Here is a 15524-nt window from a genome sequence, read left to right as displayed (position 1 = left end):
GGCAAAGGGAGACTCTGAGCTAATATGAACAAACGGGTAATCTCAGACGTTTCCCTTTCCTAAAATCAATACTATTGCCTAATTGAGTGAGCTTGCACAGGAAATATACTCAAAGGTACAGGACCAACTCTTGAAACACTGACATGCTTTGGTTTCCTCTCTCAAGAAAACAACCTAAGGGGAAACTCTATTCCCTTCTCATGGCTTCTGTCAAATTTAATTCTTTACACACCAAGTAATAGTTATAACATGCATATATTTCTAAATGTCAAGTTACCAAATATCAGATGTTTCTTTTTCTTTTTTTCTTTTTTTTTAAAGAAAAAACCTTCGAAAACAGGGGTATAAGATTGGGCTGAAAATAGGACGGTTGGTTGAAAGGAGCAGTTCGTCCACTCAGACCTCCTATTCTGTCCTACGACCTGTCCTTTTTTCTGACACAGTCTCACTCTGTTGCCCAGGCTGGAGCACAGTGGTACATTCTTGGCTCACTGCAACCTCTGCCTCCTGGGTTCAAGCAATTCTCCTCCTGCATCAGCCTCCCGAGTAGCTGGGATTATAGGCGTTTGCCACCACATCCAGCTAACTTTTGGATTATTAGTCGAGACGGAGTTTTTGCCATGTTGGCCAGGTTGGTCTGGAACTCCTGACCTCAGGTGATCCACCCATTTTGGCCTCCCAAAGTGCTGGGATTACAGGCGTGAGTCACCATGCTCAGTCATTTCAGATGTTTCTTGTACATGCTGACATTGTCTTGAAGCACTTCCACCATTTGAAATTTAAAAAGTGGGCCGGGCGTGGTGGCTCAAGCCTGTAATCCCAGCACTTTGGGAGGCCGAGACGGGTGGATCACAAGGTCAAGAGATCGAGACCATCCTGGTCAACATGGTGAAACCCCGTCTCTACTAAAAATACAAAAAATTAGCTGGGCATGGTGGCGCGTGCCTGTAATCCCCGCTACTCAGGAGGCTGAGGCAGGAGAATTGCCTGAACCCAGGAGGCGGAGGTTGCGGTGAGCCGAGATCGCACCATTGCACTCCAGTCTGGGTAACGAGAGCGAAACTCAGTCTCAAAAAAAAGAAAGAAATTTAAAAAGTGAATATTTATCAAAATAAAATAGAACAGTGCTTCTTTGATCATGTTATAAATCACTTTCCTATCCCCTTAAAATCATCACTGAATCCTTACTCTACAACCTCAAGAGAAATCCTCACAATCAATTCCTTTGAAATTATCTAACAGAATGAAATATTCTGCAAATAATTACTGAACGTTTGCTACAAGCCAGGCACTGGGCCAAAACATCAAGATAAAATGGTGACTAAAAGAGACATTTTTACTTCCATAAAATTTACAATACGCCGGGCACGGTGGCTCAAGCCTGTAATCCCAGCACTTTGGGAGGCCGAGGCGGGTGGATCACGAGGTCAAGAGATCGAGACCATCCTGGTCAACATGGTGAAACCCCGTCTCTACTAAAAATACTAAAAATTAGCTGGGTATGGTGGCGTGTGCCTGTAATCCCAGCTACTCAGGAGGCTGAGGCAGGAGAATTGCCTGAACCCAGGAGGCGGAGGTTGCGGTGAGCCGAGATAGCGCCATTGCACTCCAGCCTGGGCAACAAGAGCGAAACTCCGTCTCAAAAAAAAAAAAAAAATTTACAATACAAGCTGGGGAGACTGATACAAACAGATCTTCACAGAATGTGAATGTCTAATCAAAATTCTAAGGGTTTTGATCCCAGTACTCTGCTGAATCTATTCTTCTCAATGTCACTGCTGACCTTCATAGGGCTGAGTCCACTGGTCAGATTTTGGTCAATCTTTGCTTCTTAAAAGTGGTTAATACAGCCGGGCGTGGTGGCTCAAGCCTGTAATCCCAGCACTTTGGGAGGCCAAGGCGGGTGGATCACAAGGTCAAGAGATCGAGACCATCCTGGTCGACATGGTGAAACCCCGTCTCTAATAAAAATACAAAAAAATTAGCTGGGCATGGTGGCGTGTGCCTGTAATCCCAGCTACTCAGGAAGCTGAGGCAGGAGAATTGCCTGAACCCAGGAGGCGGAGGTTGTGGTGAGCCGAGATCATGCCATTGCACTCCAGCCTGGGCAACAAGAGCGAAACTCCGTCTCAAAAAAAAAAAAAAAAAAAAAAAAAGTAGTTAATACAGTAGATCACACCCTCCTTTTTTAAACATTTCATCCACTGACTTGTAATTCTGTGGTTTTAGATGCTATGACTCTTAAATTCAAATTTTCAGTCTAGCCTAAATCTGACACATCTTTATCTATCTGCCTACTCAACATCACCTCTCAGTCAGCCAGTAGGTATCTCAAACTAAACTTGTTCCAAACCGAACTCTGAATTTCCTTCTTCACTTGTCACAGATCTACTTCTCTCCTAGTGTTCTATGTTTTTGTTTTTTTTTTTTTGAGATGGAGTTTCACTCTTGTTACCCAGGCTGGAGTGCAATGGCACGATCTTGGCTCACCACAACCTCCACCTCCTGGGTTCAGGCAATTCTCCTGCCTCAACCTCCTGAGTAGCTGGGATTACAGGCACGTGCCACCATGCCCAGCTAATATTTTGTATTTTTAGTAGAGACGGGGTTTCACCATGTCAACCAGGATCGTCTCGATCTCTTGACCTCGTGATCCACCCGCCTCGGCCTCCCAAAGTGCTGGGATTACAGGCTTGAGCCACCACGCCCGGCCCTCTATGTTTTATTAAATGTATATCAGTCCATTTCCATACTGCTGATAAAGACATACCTGAGACTGAGTAATTTTTACAGAAAAGGGGCTTTAATGGACTTACACTTCCACATAGCTGGGCAGGCCTCACAATCATGGTGGGAGACAAGGGGGAGTAAGTCACATTTTACATGGATGGCAGCAAGCAAAGAGAGAGTTTGTGCAGGGAACCTACCCCTTACAGAACCATCAGATCTTGTGAGACTTATTCACTATCATGAGAACAGCATGGGAAAGACCTGCCCCCATGATTCAATTACCTCCCACTGGGTCCCTCCCATGATGTGGGAATTCAAGATGAGATTTGGGTGGGGAAACAGCCAAACCATATCAAATGGAAGCTCTATTAATTCAGCTGATTAGGCCAAAAATCATGGAATTGTTCATAACTTTTCTTTCTTTCCTAGCCCATGTTCAATTTACCAGGAAATCCCATTGGATTTACTTTCAACCTATATCACAATTTTACCAACTCTCTCCCACACCCTTCCTCACTACTATCTCAGTTCAAGGCACCATTTTCTATCATTTGAATCTTTCCAGTAGATTCTCAAATGATCTGATTCCACTCTTTTGCTTTATTCTCCATACAGCAGAGAGAGCTTCATCAATGAGATCATGTCACTTCCTTGTTTATATCTTTCAATGGCTTCTCATCACACTTAGGGTGAAATCCTTACCATGGCATGTAAGGCTTTGCATGACCTGTTCTTCTCCTGCCTCTCTGTTCACCTGCCCTCCTATTCATCTTACTGTTCCTTGAGTTTTCTCTGTACACTCCCACATTGGGAACTTGGCATTTGTGTCCCTCTGCCTAGAATATAGCTCACCTCAATATCATCATGGCTCTCTTCTTCAGTTTACACACATCTCCATTCAAATGTTAACTTTTCAGGGAGGTCTTCTCTTACTACCCAGTCTAAAACAGCACTCCCTCCACCTCTTTCTCTATGTCCTCTTGGACTGCTTTATTTTCTTTCTTATTGCCCCCTACAGTGTGTGTGTGTGTGTATGTGTGTGTGTGTGTGTCTGTGTACTACATGTCTCTCTCATTAGGATATAAGATTCAAGAGGACATGAACTTTTGTCTCATTCACTTTTGTACCCCCATGTCTAGAACAAGTGCCTAGCAATTGTAGGTAGGTATTCATCAACTGTAAGTTGTGTAAATAAATGTAATGATGGTGTAAGGGAAAGTTGCAATAACTTATCAGACACGGAACTGGCCTAGATTGGTATAATTAAAGGGAGTTAAGAAAGTAAATATGCCTTCTGGTAAACTTTCAGAAATGAAAATACCAGCCATGCAAATGTAGATAGCAGAGTTCCGTAACATTCTCAAGACAAGTTGCACACACCTCATGCTAGTGGACCTATTGGAGATAGGCATAAAAGCTTTATCAAAGCCAGGTGCAGAAGTTTACACCTGTAATTCTAGCACTTTGGGAGGATAAGTTTGGAGGATCACTTGAACCCAGGAGTTTGAGATCAGCCTGGGCAACACAGGGAAACGCTACAAAAAAAAAAAAAATTAATTATATTTACTTATTTATTTATTTATTTTAACAGAGACAGAGTCCATGTTGCCCAGGCTGGTTTTGAACTCCTGGGCTCAAGTAATCCATCTGCCTCAGCCTCCCAAAGTACAGGGATTACAGGAGTGAGCCACTGCACCCAGTCCCCCTGCCAAAATTTTTTAAATAAAAAAAGGAAAGCTTTATTGAAGAAAAATATTTTTCATGTATAGTCTGATTTTGCCTTTTCTCAGAGAAATCTGAGCAGCAATATCTCATTTATCTGTGGAACAGATCTGTTAGGCAGCTGGACAAGAAAGATGAAAAGAGAAGGAAACAGAAAAGACTAATACCAGCTTTGTCTTAGTTAAAAGGCAATGAAACAGAAAAGTCTTGTGATATACCCAGCATGACAGTGACAGAGCTAGACATGTAATTGATCTTCCTAATTTATTCCTGATCTCTGCTTCCAGGAGCTGAGATTGGAAAGAAAAAAAAAAGAGGGAGAGAGAAGTATCTGCATACCTATCCAGAGTAGATATGTATTCTCTCGTATCTCCTCAACCCTAACCAATACCTGTAATTCTGATCATGACTCTCATAAGGTCTACATTATAGGGAGTAGGAAAGGTATAAGAGGAAAGGGTAGGTGCTCTATAAACATTTATTGAATGTATAAATTATTTGGTAAGAGAAAAGGGGGAAAGAAAAAGGTTTTGTTGTGTGGATATGTGAATGTATTCATGTGTACACACACACAAACATAATTCCTAATGATTTGGGCCTATGTGATGAAAACAAATTAAATTAATCAATAGCATAAAAAGAATTTGTGCTGGGAGTGGTGGCTCAAACCTGTAATTTCAGCACTTTGGGAGGCCCAGAAGGGTGGATCACTTGAAGTCAGGAGTTCGAGATCAGCCTGGCCAACGTGGTGAAACCCCATCTCTGCTAAAAATACAAAAATTAGCTAGGCATGGTGGCACGCACCTGTAGTCCCAGCTACTCAGGAGGCTGAGGCAGGAGAATCGCTTGAACCCAGGAGGTGGAGGTGGCAGTGAGCTGAGTACCACTGTACTCTAGCCTGGGCGACAGAGCGAGACTCTGTCTCCAAAAAAAAGAGAAAAGAAATGGAATTACAATATGAAATATAGTTGAGAGTTTATCTTCATTTCTCTGGCCTCTGTGCTTTTATTCCCAGTGACCTTTCAATGACTAGATAGTTCTTATTTATGTAAAGTATGTTTTTCTTCAAAATCATAAAGAAACTATATATATATATGTCAAATACAACTTTATTGATACATCAGATTTAATGTGGAACTTACGTGTTTCCACTCCAGTCCAAGCATAAGGTAACACCAAAAACACAGTAAGCAGTATTCACCAACTTGGCCCTCATAATTCCTCAAATTCTGCCCAGCGAGGATGCGCACCCTGCAGAGTCTGCTCTTGGTGGTGAGACAAACGTGGTGCCTTGGGCTACAGCACAGCCTCTGAAGTTTCTTCCCTTTGTGCTCCTGATTTGGGCCTTGGGGCCCCAAGCCTGTAGGCTGCGACTTTGTTTACACATCTTTAGGACAAGGTCTCTGTGATTCTTCCCCCTTTCACTCCCATCCCTTCTAATACCTCTTGTCCTCTGACTACTTTTCCCCATTTCTGAGGCACAACTTGTTCTTTTTGTGACCTACTGGAGTAGAGTGGTTCTTATTTGCAGTGCCTGGACGTCACATTATGCATGTAATACGCGGCTCTGACCCAAGTACCAGCATATTGTGTTGGAGAAATTAACTCTGTCTTGTTTTCTACTCATCAGGAAAGAACAAGGGATTATCAGCCATCTCAAAAGCCATTCCCAAACCTCTTATCCATTATACAGCCTCCCACTATACAGCCTGAAAAGCAGAACACTTGCTTTTCTGTTTTTCCTTGCATCTAGAGATGGCTCTGGGACCCAGTTCTGGCTCATAGGACATCATGAGGCCTGATGATTGTTTGGTTTTTGGTTTTTGGTTTTTTAAAGATGGAGTCTTGCTCTGTCGCACAGGCCAGAGTACAGTGGTGTGCTCTCAGCTCACCGCAACCGTCACCTCCCGGTTTCAAGCAATTCTCCTGCCTCAGCCTCCCGAGTAGCTGGGATTACAGGAGCCCACCACCACACTTGGCTAATTTTTGTATTTTTAGTAGAGACAGGGGTTTCACCATGTTGGTCAGGCTGGTCTCAAACTCCTGACCTCAGGTGATCTGCCCACCTCGGCCTCCCAAAATGCTGGGATTCCAGGTGTGAGCCACTGTGCCCAGCCAAGGCCTGATGATTGTTAAAGCAAACTAAATATGGCCTGAGAATGACTCCGTACTTCCATATTTGAGCCCTTGTGAATGGACACTAACCTAACTTAGGAGGTAGAAAAGATTGAAAGCCTAATTTAAGAGTATGTGTCTGTAATGGTAGCAGAATCTCGGCAAATCCCAGCAGCCGTACTTCAACCACTCATACACTGCTGAGCATTTCAAACTGTTCAAATAAGCAAACGCCAACCTGTAACCAATCCAGCTGTTTCTGTGCCTCACTTCCGTTTTCTGTATGCCACTGGCCTTTTTTTGTCCAAAAATCTTATTCCACCACGTGGCTGCACTGGAATCTCCGAGCTTACTCTGGCTCAGGAGGCTGCCCAATTTGCAAATCATTCACTGACCAATTAAACTTTTTTTTTTTTTTTTTTTTTTTTTTTTTTTTTTTTGAGACGGAGTTTCACTCTTGTTACCCAGGCTGGAGTGCAATGGCGCGGTCTCGGCTCACCGCAACCTCCGCCTCCTGGGTTCAGGCAATTCTCCTGCCTCAGCCTCCTGAGTAGCTGGGATTACAGGCACGCGCCACCATGCCCAGCTAATTTTTGTATTTTTAGTAGAGACGGGGTTTCACCACGTTGACCAGGATGGTCTCGATCTCTTGACCTCGTGATCCACCCACCTCGGCTTCCCGAAGTGCTGGGATTACAGGCGTGAGCCACCGCGCCCAGCCCAATTAAACTCTTTAATGCAACTTAAGTTTTTCATTTAACATGATGAAGGAAGATCAGATTTGGAAAAAGCTTCTGCTTCCCTGAAGAAAGAACACATAAGGTCTGTGTTCTCCTTTACCCACTTCCTTCTCTCTTGAATGCAGAATTGATGGCTAAATCTACAGCGTCATCTTGTACCCTTGAGAGAAAGTCAGGACAAGCACAGATAAACAGACTCTGACATCACCAAATTGTAGACCAAGGTCAGCAACTATCCACAGACAGACTTCAGCGAAGAAAATTAAAACTCTATCTGGTCAAGGGATTGCCAGTGGTTTTTCTGCTATTTGCAGGTGAAAACAAGTCTAACTGATGCACAGGCACCTCCTTACCAACACAGAGCAGTCCCCTTTAAAGAGAAAAGCCTGAGCTTTTTAAGATGAAGGTTGGGGCTTCTTGTTCACCACTGAAAAGTTAAGACACTTTTATTTTTTCATTGAGGCTAAGAGGAGGATAGAGCTGAATTATCTAAGAGTTTTGAGACTGGGAAGGATGGAGAACGATTAAATTCTACAAATAGTGGAACTGTGAAAAGGTGCGACCTCAGATGGGTGTTATCTATGTCACCAAGCACTGTAGCTCTGGTAACAAAGGTAAGGTTCCCTGTAGCTGAGCCTGTGGTCAGTAGAAGAGATCATCGAAAAGAACGGTTCTCTTCCTATCCAATGCAGCAATGCTCAAAGACAAATAGGAGCAAGTGAAAATGACATCATGTAGTAATAGAAGGAGCAAATGAAACTCCGGCAACTATGGAGATCAAGGACTAGGTCTCCTGTTTACATTGGAGGCTCTCATATTTTTGTGCAATCTAACTGTGGGTGGAGAAACGATGGCAATAATGCCCAATACACTGCCGAGTGTATTAGACGTTTTGTCTATGCTAATAAACAGGGTATTAGGTTAGATTTTTAAAATCCTATTTATATCTTCACATTTGAAATGGGTTTATTGTAGACAGAATATTCTTGAAATTTAAAAAAAAAATTTCAATCTTGCATTTTATCCCAATGATAATTTCTGTCATTTAATTTCTATAGACTATTTTCCAAATATTGATATGGCTGAATTAAAATCTACCATTTTGTAGTCATTTTCCATTTATTCCATCTATTGTTTGATTCTTTTAGTTTTTTGCTTTTTTGCTTTCGGTAGAGATGGGCTTTTCCTATGTTACTGAAGTTGGTCTTAAAACCCTGGCCTCAAGTGATCTTCCTACCTCAGCCTCCCAAAATGTTGGGATTACAGGCATGAGCCATTGTGCTCAGCCTTAATTTTTTTTAGTTTTTTTTTGCAGGGGTGAGGGGTTCTGTGATTCCTCTGTCCTCTATTTCTATATTGTTTTGGATTAATTGAGTATTTTTAATGAGTCCGTTTCATTTTTATTGGCTCACTATTTATACTTCATTTGCATACCTTTTTAGCGCTTAACCTAGGGTTTAAAACGTACATCTTTAATCCATCACAATCCATCTTCAAATAATATTATATGACTTCATGTGTTGCATGAGAACCTTCAAACAGTACAGGCCTTCCAGCCTCTGTGCTATGGCTATCATGTATTTTACTTTTGTCAGAGACATTTGAACCACAGTGACTCTATTGTGAATAGGGGCTGGGTAAAATAAGGCTGAAACCTACTCAGCTGCATTCCCAGCAGGTTAGGCATTCTTAGTCATAGGATGAGATACAAGGTCAGCACAAGATACAGGTCACAAAGACCTTGTTGATAAACAGCATGTGGTAAAGAAGCTGGCCAAATCCCACCAAAACCAGGATGGTCATCCTGACTGCTCATTATACTCTAATTATAATGCATTAGCATGCTAAGAGACACTCCCAGCAGCACCATGACAGTTTACAAATGCCATGGCCAAGTCAGAAAGTTACCCTACATGGTGTAAAAATAGGAGAAACCCTCAGCTCTGGGGATTGCCTACCCCTTTCCTGGAAAACTCATGAATAATTCACTCCTTGTTTAGCCTATAAAGAAACAACTGTAAGTGTAATTAGTTGTGCAGCCCATGCTGCTGCTCTATGGAGTAACCATTCTTTTGCTTCTTTGTTTTCTTAATAAACTCTATGAGCTTACCTTGAATTCTTTCTTGCATGAGATTCAAGAGCCCTCTCTTGGTGTTTGGATCGGTACCCCTTTCCGTTAACACCTTCATATATGCTATAATAACAAATGCACTGATATGATTGACTTTTGTTTTAGAAAATCAGTTCTCTTTTAGAGAGGTTAAAGATGAGAAAAATTATAATTACCTTCATTTACCCCAGAACTCTCCATTTTTTTATGTAGATCCAAGGATGAAACAGTCTGTTTCTTTCTAGAGCTAATGAAAACCTTTCCTAAAACTGTATTAAAAAAAAAAACCATTACATCATCCAAAAGACAACAGGCTTCATAGAAGATACAAACTGATATCAAAATGTCTCTTTTTCAATGTGAATACATATTAAATGGCTTAATGCACAGTTGACTATATTTCCTCTTTAGGAAAATGTTTTTATATTTTTACACCTGTATATATGTTCACAATATTTATATTCAAGTATTTATATAAAGTTCAAACTTTACAACCCTTTCATACTGCCACTAACTGTGAAAATGAATCAAAACATATGGATCTGATGGTCTGTATTGATCAGGTCTTCATTTGTAGCCTAGTTACATGTTGGTACCAAATTACATAAAAAGGACGTAAGTATTAAACCAACTAAAATTTAGTTGAACAGATCAGGAACATTTTAAGAGCCCTGAAAGTCCAAGAATCTACTGTTAGACAATTAGCCACTTAGATAATTCAGCATTCTTTCCAAATTTATGGCATTCGTTTTTATTTTCTTTTTTCTTTTTATTATTACTGTTTTCCTTGGAGACAGGGTCTCACTCTGCTGCTCAGGCTGGAGTGCAGTAGTGTGATCACACAACCTCAACCTCCTGGGCTCAAGTGATCTTCCTACTTCAGTCTCCCAAGTAGCTAGGATTCCAGGAGTGTGCTACCATGCATGGCTAACTTTCAATTTTTTGTAGAGACAGGGTCTCTCACTCTGTTGCCCAGGCCAATCTCAAACTCCTGGGCTCAAGCAATCCTCCCACCCTGGCTTCTCAAAGTGCTGAGGTCATAGACATGAGCCACCACACCCAGTCCTTTTTTCTTTATAGAGATACAGTCTGCTCTGTTGCTGAGGCTGGAATGCAATGACATGACCTTGGCTCATTGCAGTCTTAACCTCCTGGGACTCAAGCAATCCTAATATTTCAGCCTCCTAAGTAGATGGGACTACAGGTGCATGCCACCACACCCAGCTAATGTTTAATATATATATATATTTTGTAGAGATGGAGTTTCACTATGTTGCCCAGGTTGGTATTGAAATCTCAGGCTCAAGTGTTCCTCTGCCTCAGCTTCTCAAAGTGCTGGGATCACAGGTGTGAGCCACCATGCCTGGTCAGCATTTATTCTTTGAACTGCCACCAAGAAGCACAGCCTGACAAAAGTGCAATGATACCTCGAAGGGAGAGCCTATGGTCTCTCATGATCAGCCTCTGCATTCCTCAAAAGCAAGTTCATTCTTTTGGAATATATTTGAGGTAGCAAGTGTACAGCTCCTTACAGACCTTATTTGTAATGGCACAGTCTTCGAAAATATGTAACACACATTCTTTTACATTCATACATTTGTTTCTTTTCCTGTATATCTCTGGATAACCCATCAGTCTTACTACAAAGGTGTCAAATATGTATCAAAAAAGGTACTTATATGTATATTTAAAAATTCATGTCCTAAGTTAATGCCCCTCTAAGCTACCGAGAAGTAAACGGTTTCTTGTTTTGTTATGTTTCCATTTTGTGGGGTGTGTTTACAAATGAGGCCAAAGTCATACATATAATTCTCATAAGGCCCATGTTTTAAATTTTACCTCCTGAGGCCAATCATCAGTCCTACCCAATTGCCATTTCTCAAAACAACTCAAAACCTATAGCTGGGCACTCAAGAAGTAAGTAACTTGTTTCTGTGCATAAAGACTAGTAGTGTCAATTATAAAAAAAAAAAAAAAAAAAGGTATGACCTACACAAGCAACAAGCCTCTATGTCCACTTTGGCCCAGTAAATAGGGAAATTGCCAGCTGGGTCTTTCCATCCCAACTTGGAGGGGGATACATCACCCCTACCACAGGGTGTCTAGAAGAGACTTACTAGAGCGTGAGAATGCTCCAGGGTAGGCTGATCATAAACTGAGAGCAGGCAGAGGGAGGACTGGGTGGGATATTGGAGCACCTGGTGGTTAGGAGCAAGAAGCTGTTTTCAGTCTGCTTTCGTGAACTGAAAACATCCTTCTTTCCTCATCTTTTCAAACCTAGTTTTCTACATGTCTTCTTCCACTCTTGCCCAGCCAGAGTCTTATATAGGTCCTGTAAGTTAAAGCTTCTATGGCTTTCTTCTTTGAGCTTTTGTTTCTGCTCACAAAGTAAGTCAGTCATGGCTATCATAGTGCTCTGTGGAGGAGAAATAAAGTGTCCATTCTAGTGAAAGAACAGAAGGAAAGGAGTAAGAAAACAAACCAACAGTTGAATTCCTGGAGGTATAACCCTGCCACATTCATATAGGATCCCCAGGACCATATTGTTAGACATTTGCTGAGGGGAGTGTGTGTGTATGTATTCTCATCCCTAGATTTTCCTTTTCCCCTGTCCATTGACTTATTCAACCCAGATCTTTAACATATTTAAGTCTATTGGTTTAAAGCAAAAACAAGAAAACCTCCCTTGACCTTGTATCATCCCCCTTGATCTTGTATCATCCTTTTTGAGTTGCTGTCAAACTCAAACAGTTGCCTTCAAACTGGGGTACAAGTACCCCTGAAAGTGTGTCAAGACTTAAAAGGGCTGTGATTAAAGGGTAGGCATGCAGTTACACATAATAAACCTATTTCTGCAGGGCGGGGTGGCTCATGCCTATAATCCAATACCTTGAAGGCTAAGTAGGGAGGATCACCTGAGGTCAGGAGGTTGAGACCCACCTAATCAACATGGCAAAATGCTGTTTCTACTAAAAATACAAAAAAAAAAAAAAATTACGCAGGCATGGTGTTGTGCGCCTGTAATCCCAGCTACTTGGGAGGCTGAGGCAAGAAAATTGCTTGAACCCAGGATGCAGAGGTTGCAGTGAGCCAAGATGGCACCATTGTATTCCAGCCTGGGTGACAAGAGCAAAACTCCATCTCAAAAAAACAAAAAAAATTAAAACATTTAAAAAAAATTTTTAAAGGCTGGGTGTGGTGGCTCATACCTGTAATCCCAGCACTTTGGGAGGCCAAGGTGGGTGGATCATGAAGTCAGGAGTTTGAGACTAGCCTGGCCAATTTGGTGAAACCCCATCTCTACTAAAAATACAAAAATTAGTATGCCTGTAATCCCAGCTACTCAGGAGGCTGAGACAGAAGAATCACTTGAACCCAGGAGGCAGAGGTTGCAGTGAGCTAGGATTGCACCACTGCACTCCAGCCTGGGTGACACAGTGAAACTCCTTCTCAAAAATTAATTAATTAATTAATTAATTATTAAAAAACCATTTCCAAACTTCCTATCTTCCTAAGCCTTTGGGTTTCCTCTTCTACATCATGCTAGGGAAGCTCTGAGATCAACCTCATTGACACAGACCACCAGTCACTCCGTCAGTCCATGTTTTAGTAAATCCATCAAGCATGCTATTAGAGGCACCTACAGCTGCATGAATGTTAAATCTGAAATCTCTAATAAGTGCACCCATACCATATTTAACCCATTTTGATATTCTGCCTTCCTTGCTCTAATCCAGGGGTTCCCAACACCCAAGCCATGAACTGGTACAGTCTGCGGCCTGTTAGGAACTGGGCCGCACAGCAGGAGGTGAGAAGCAGGAGAGCAAGCATTACTGCCTGAGCTCCGCCTCCTGTCAAATAAGCAGCAGCATTAGATTCTTATAGGAGTGTGAACCGCACATGTGAGGAATCTAGGTTGCATGCTCCTTATGAGGATCTAGCCGGTCGCGGTGACTCACGCCTATAATCCCAGCACTTTGGGAGGCTGAGGCTGGAAGATCACAAGGTCAGAAGATCAAGACCATCCTGGCCAACATGCTGAAACCCTATCTTTAAAAAAAAAAAAAAATAGAGAGAATCTAATGCCTGGTGATCTGAGGTGGAATACAGCTCATCCCTCCATTTGTCCATGGAAAAATTATCTTTTGAGAAACCAGTCCCTGGCACCAAAAAGGTTGGGTATTGCTGATCTAACACCTTCAGAATCTATTTTCATACATATTCTTCAGTTTATGTTGATATATACTCACAAAACCTTGCAATTCTTTTGGTGTGTAACCTACTACCACCCAGTTGTTCTGGCTCTATGAAGCATATGGACACTTAGCTGTAGTTACAGGGCTGATGGAAACAGGGGGTGCTTGTGGTGGATCTGGAGAAGAAAGGACATCCTTGTCCAATTCATGCCCCACTGAGATTATCACAGGAAAGGTAGACGTCTCAACATTAAGAGGGAAATTTACTGGTAAGGGAGGCTTAGAGTGTCTCAGGAGTCAGAGATTCTCAGGCTAATCTGAGTCCAATCAGATGTTCTCATCTCAAGTTTCAGGGAGCCATTATTTCCCAGGGAACACCCTAACTTTCACATGAGATACTTTGTAGAGCTTTGAATTCAACTAATGTTGTAACTCTGAAACGTAAGCTTTATGTTTCATTTTCAGCATTAGCCCTATCACTACAAGAAATTAGATGACTTTACTGCTGCTGTAGAAGTTGTGATTCTTTTTTTTTTTTTTTTTCTTTTTTAAGATGGGGTTTCCTTCTTCTTTCCGATAAAACACCAAATGATGGATGACGCCGGTGCAGTGGGGGCGGGGGGGGGAGGTGGAGGTCCCGGGGGCCCTGGGATGGGGAATCGAGGTGGCTTCCACAGAGGTTTCGGCCGTGGACGGGGCCAGAGCTGAGGCCAAGGAGCTCATAGAGGCAAAGCTGAGGATGAGGAGTGGATGCCTGCCACCAAGTTGGGCCGCCTGGTCAAAGACATGAAGATCAAGTCTCTGGAGGAGATCTATCTCTTCTCTCTGCCCATCAAGGAATCTGAAATCATTGACTTTTTCCTGGGGGCCTCTCTCAAGGATGAGGTTTTGAAGATTATGCAGGTGCAGAAGCAGACCCGTGCTGCCCAGCTCACCAGGTTCAAGGCGTTTGTTGCTATCGGGGACTACAATGGTCACGTCGGTCTGGGTGTTAAGTGTTCCAAGGAGGTAGTCACTGCCATCCGTTGGACCATCATCCCAGCCAAGCTCTCCATTGTCCCCGTGCGCAGAGGCTACTAGGGGAACAAGATTGGCAAGCCCCACACCATCCCTTGCAAGGTGACAGGCCATTGTGGCTCTGTGCTAGTGCGCCTCATCCCCGTACCCAGGGGCACTGGCATCATCTCAGCACCTGTCCCCAAGAAGCTGCTCATGATGGCTGGTATCGACTGCTACACCTCAGCTAGGGTCTGCACTGCCACCTTGGACAACTTCGCCAAGGCCACCTTTGATGCCATCTCTAAGACTTACAGCTACCTGACCCCCGTTCTCTAGAAGGAGACTGTATTCACCAAGTCTCCCTATCAGGAATTCACTGACCACCTCGTCAAGACCCACACCATTGTCTCTGTGCAGAGGACCCAAGCTCCAGCTGTGGCTACAACATAGGATTTTATACAAGAAAAATAAAGTGAATTAACACTGCAAAAAAATGTAAAAAAAAGATGGGGTTTCTGGGCCGGGCGCGGTGGCTCACACCTATAATCCCAGCACTTTGGGAGGCCGAGACGGGTGGATCACAAGGTCAAGAGATCGAGACCATCCTGGTCAACATTGCGAAACCCCGTCTCTACTAAAAATACAAAAAATTAGCTGGGCATGGTGGCGCGTGCCTGTAATCCCAGCTACTCAGGAGGCTGAGGCAGGAGAATTGCCTGAACCCAGGAGGCGGAGGTTGCGGTGAGCCAGGATCGCGCCATTGCACTACAGCCTGGGTAACAAGAGGGAAACTCCGTCTCAAAAAAAAAAAAAAAAAAAAAAAAAAAAGATGGGGTTTCACCATGTTAGCCAGGCTGGTCTGGAACTCCTGACCTCAGGTGATCCACCCACCTCGGCCTCCCAAAGTGCTAG

General features: G+C 42.8%; 1 pseudogene; it reads left to right on the top strand.

Annotated features, from left to right (window-relative positions):
• The first annotated feature begins 14201 nt into the window (after positions 1–14201).
• Positions 14202–15062, top strand: LOC101037119 (small ribosomal subunit protein uS5 pseudogene; annotated as a pseudogene).
• The last annotated feature ends 462 nt before the right edge of the window (positions 15063–15524 follow it).

The sequence above is a fragment of the Saimiri boliviensis genome, chromosome 6, assembly GCF_048565385.1.
Source record: "Saimiri boliviensis isolate mSaiBol1 chromosome 6, mSaiBol1.pri, whole genome shotgun sequence".
NCBI lineage: Eukaryota > Metazoa > Chordata > Mammalia > Primates > Cebidae > Saimiri > Saimiri boliviensis.
The sequence above is the reverse complement of the archived record's forward strand: the minus strand, read 5'-3'. Positions and strand labels throughout refer to the sequence as shown.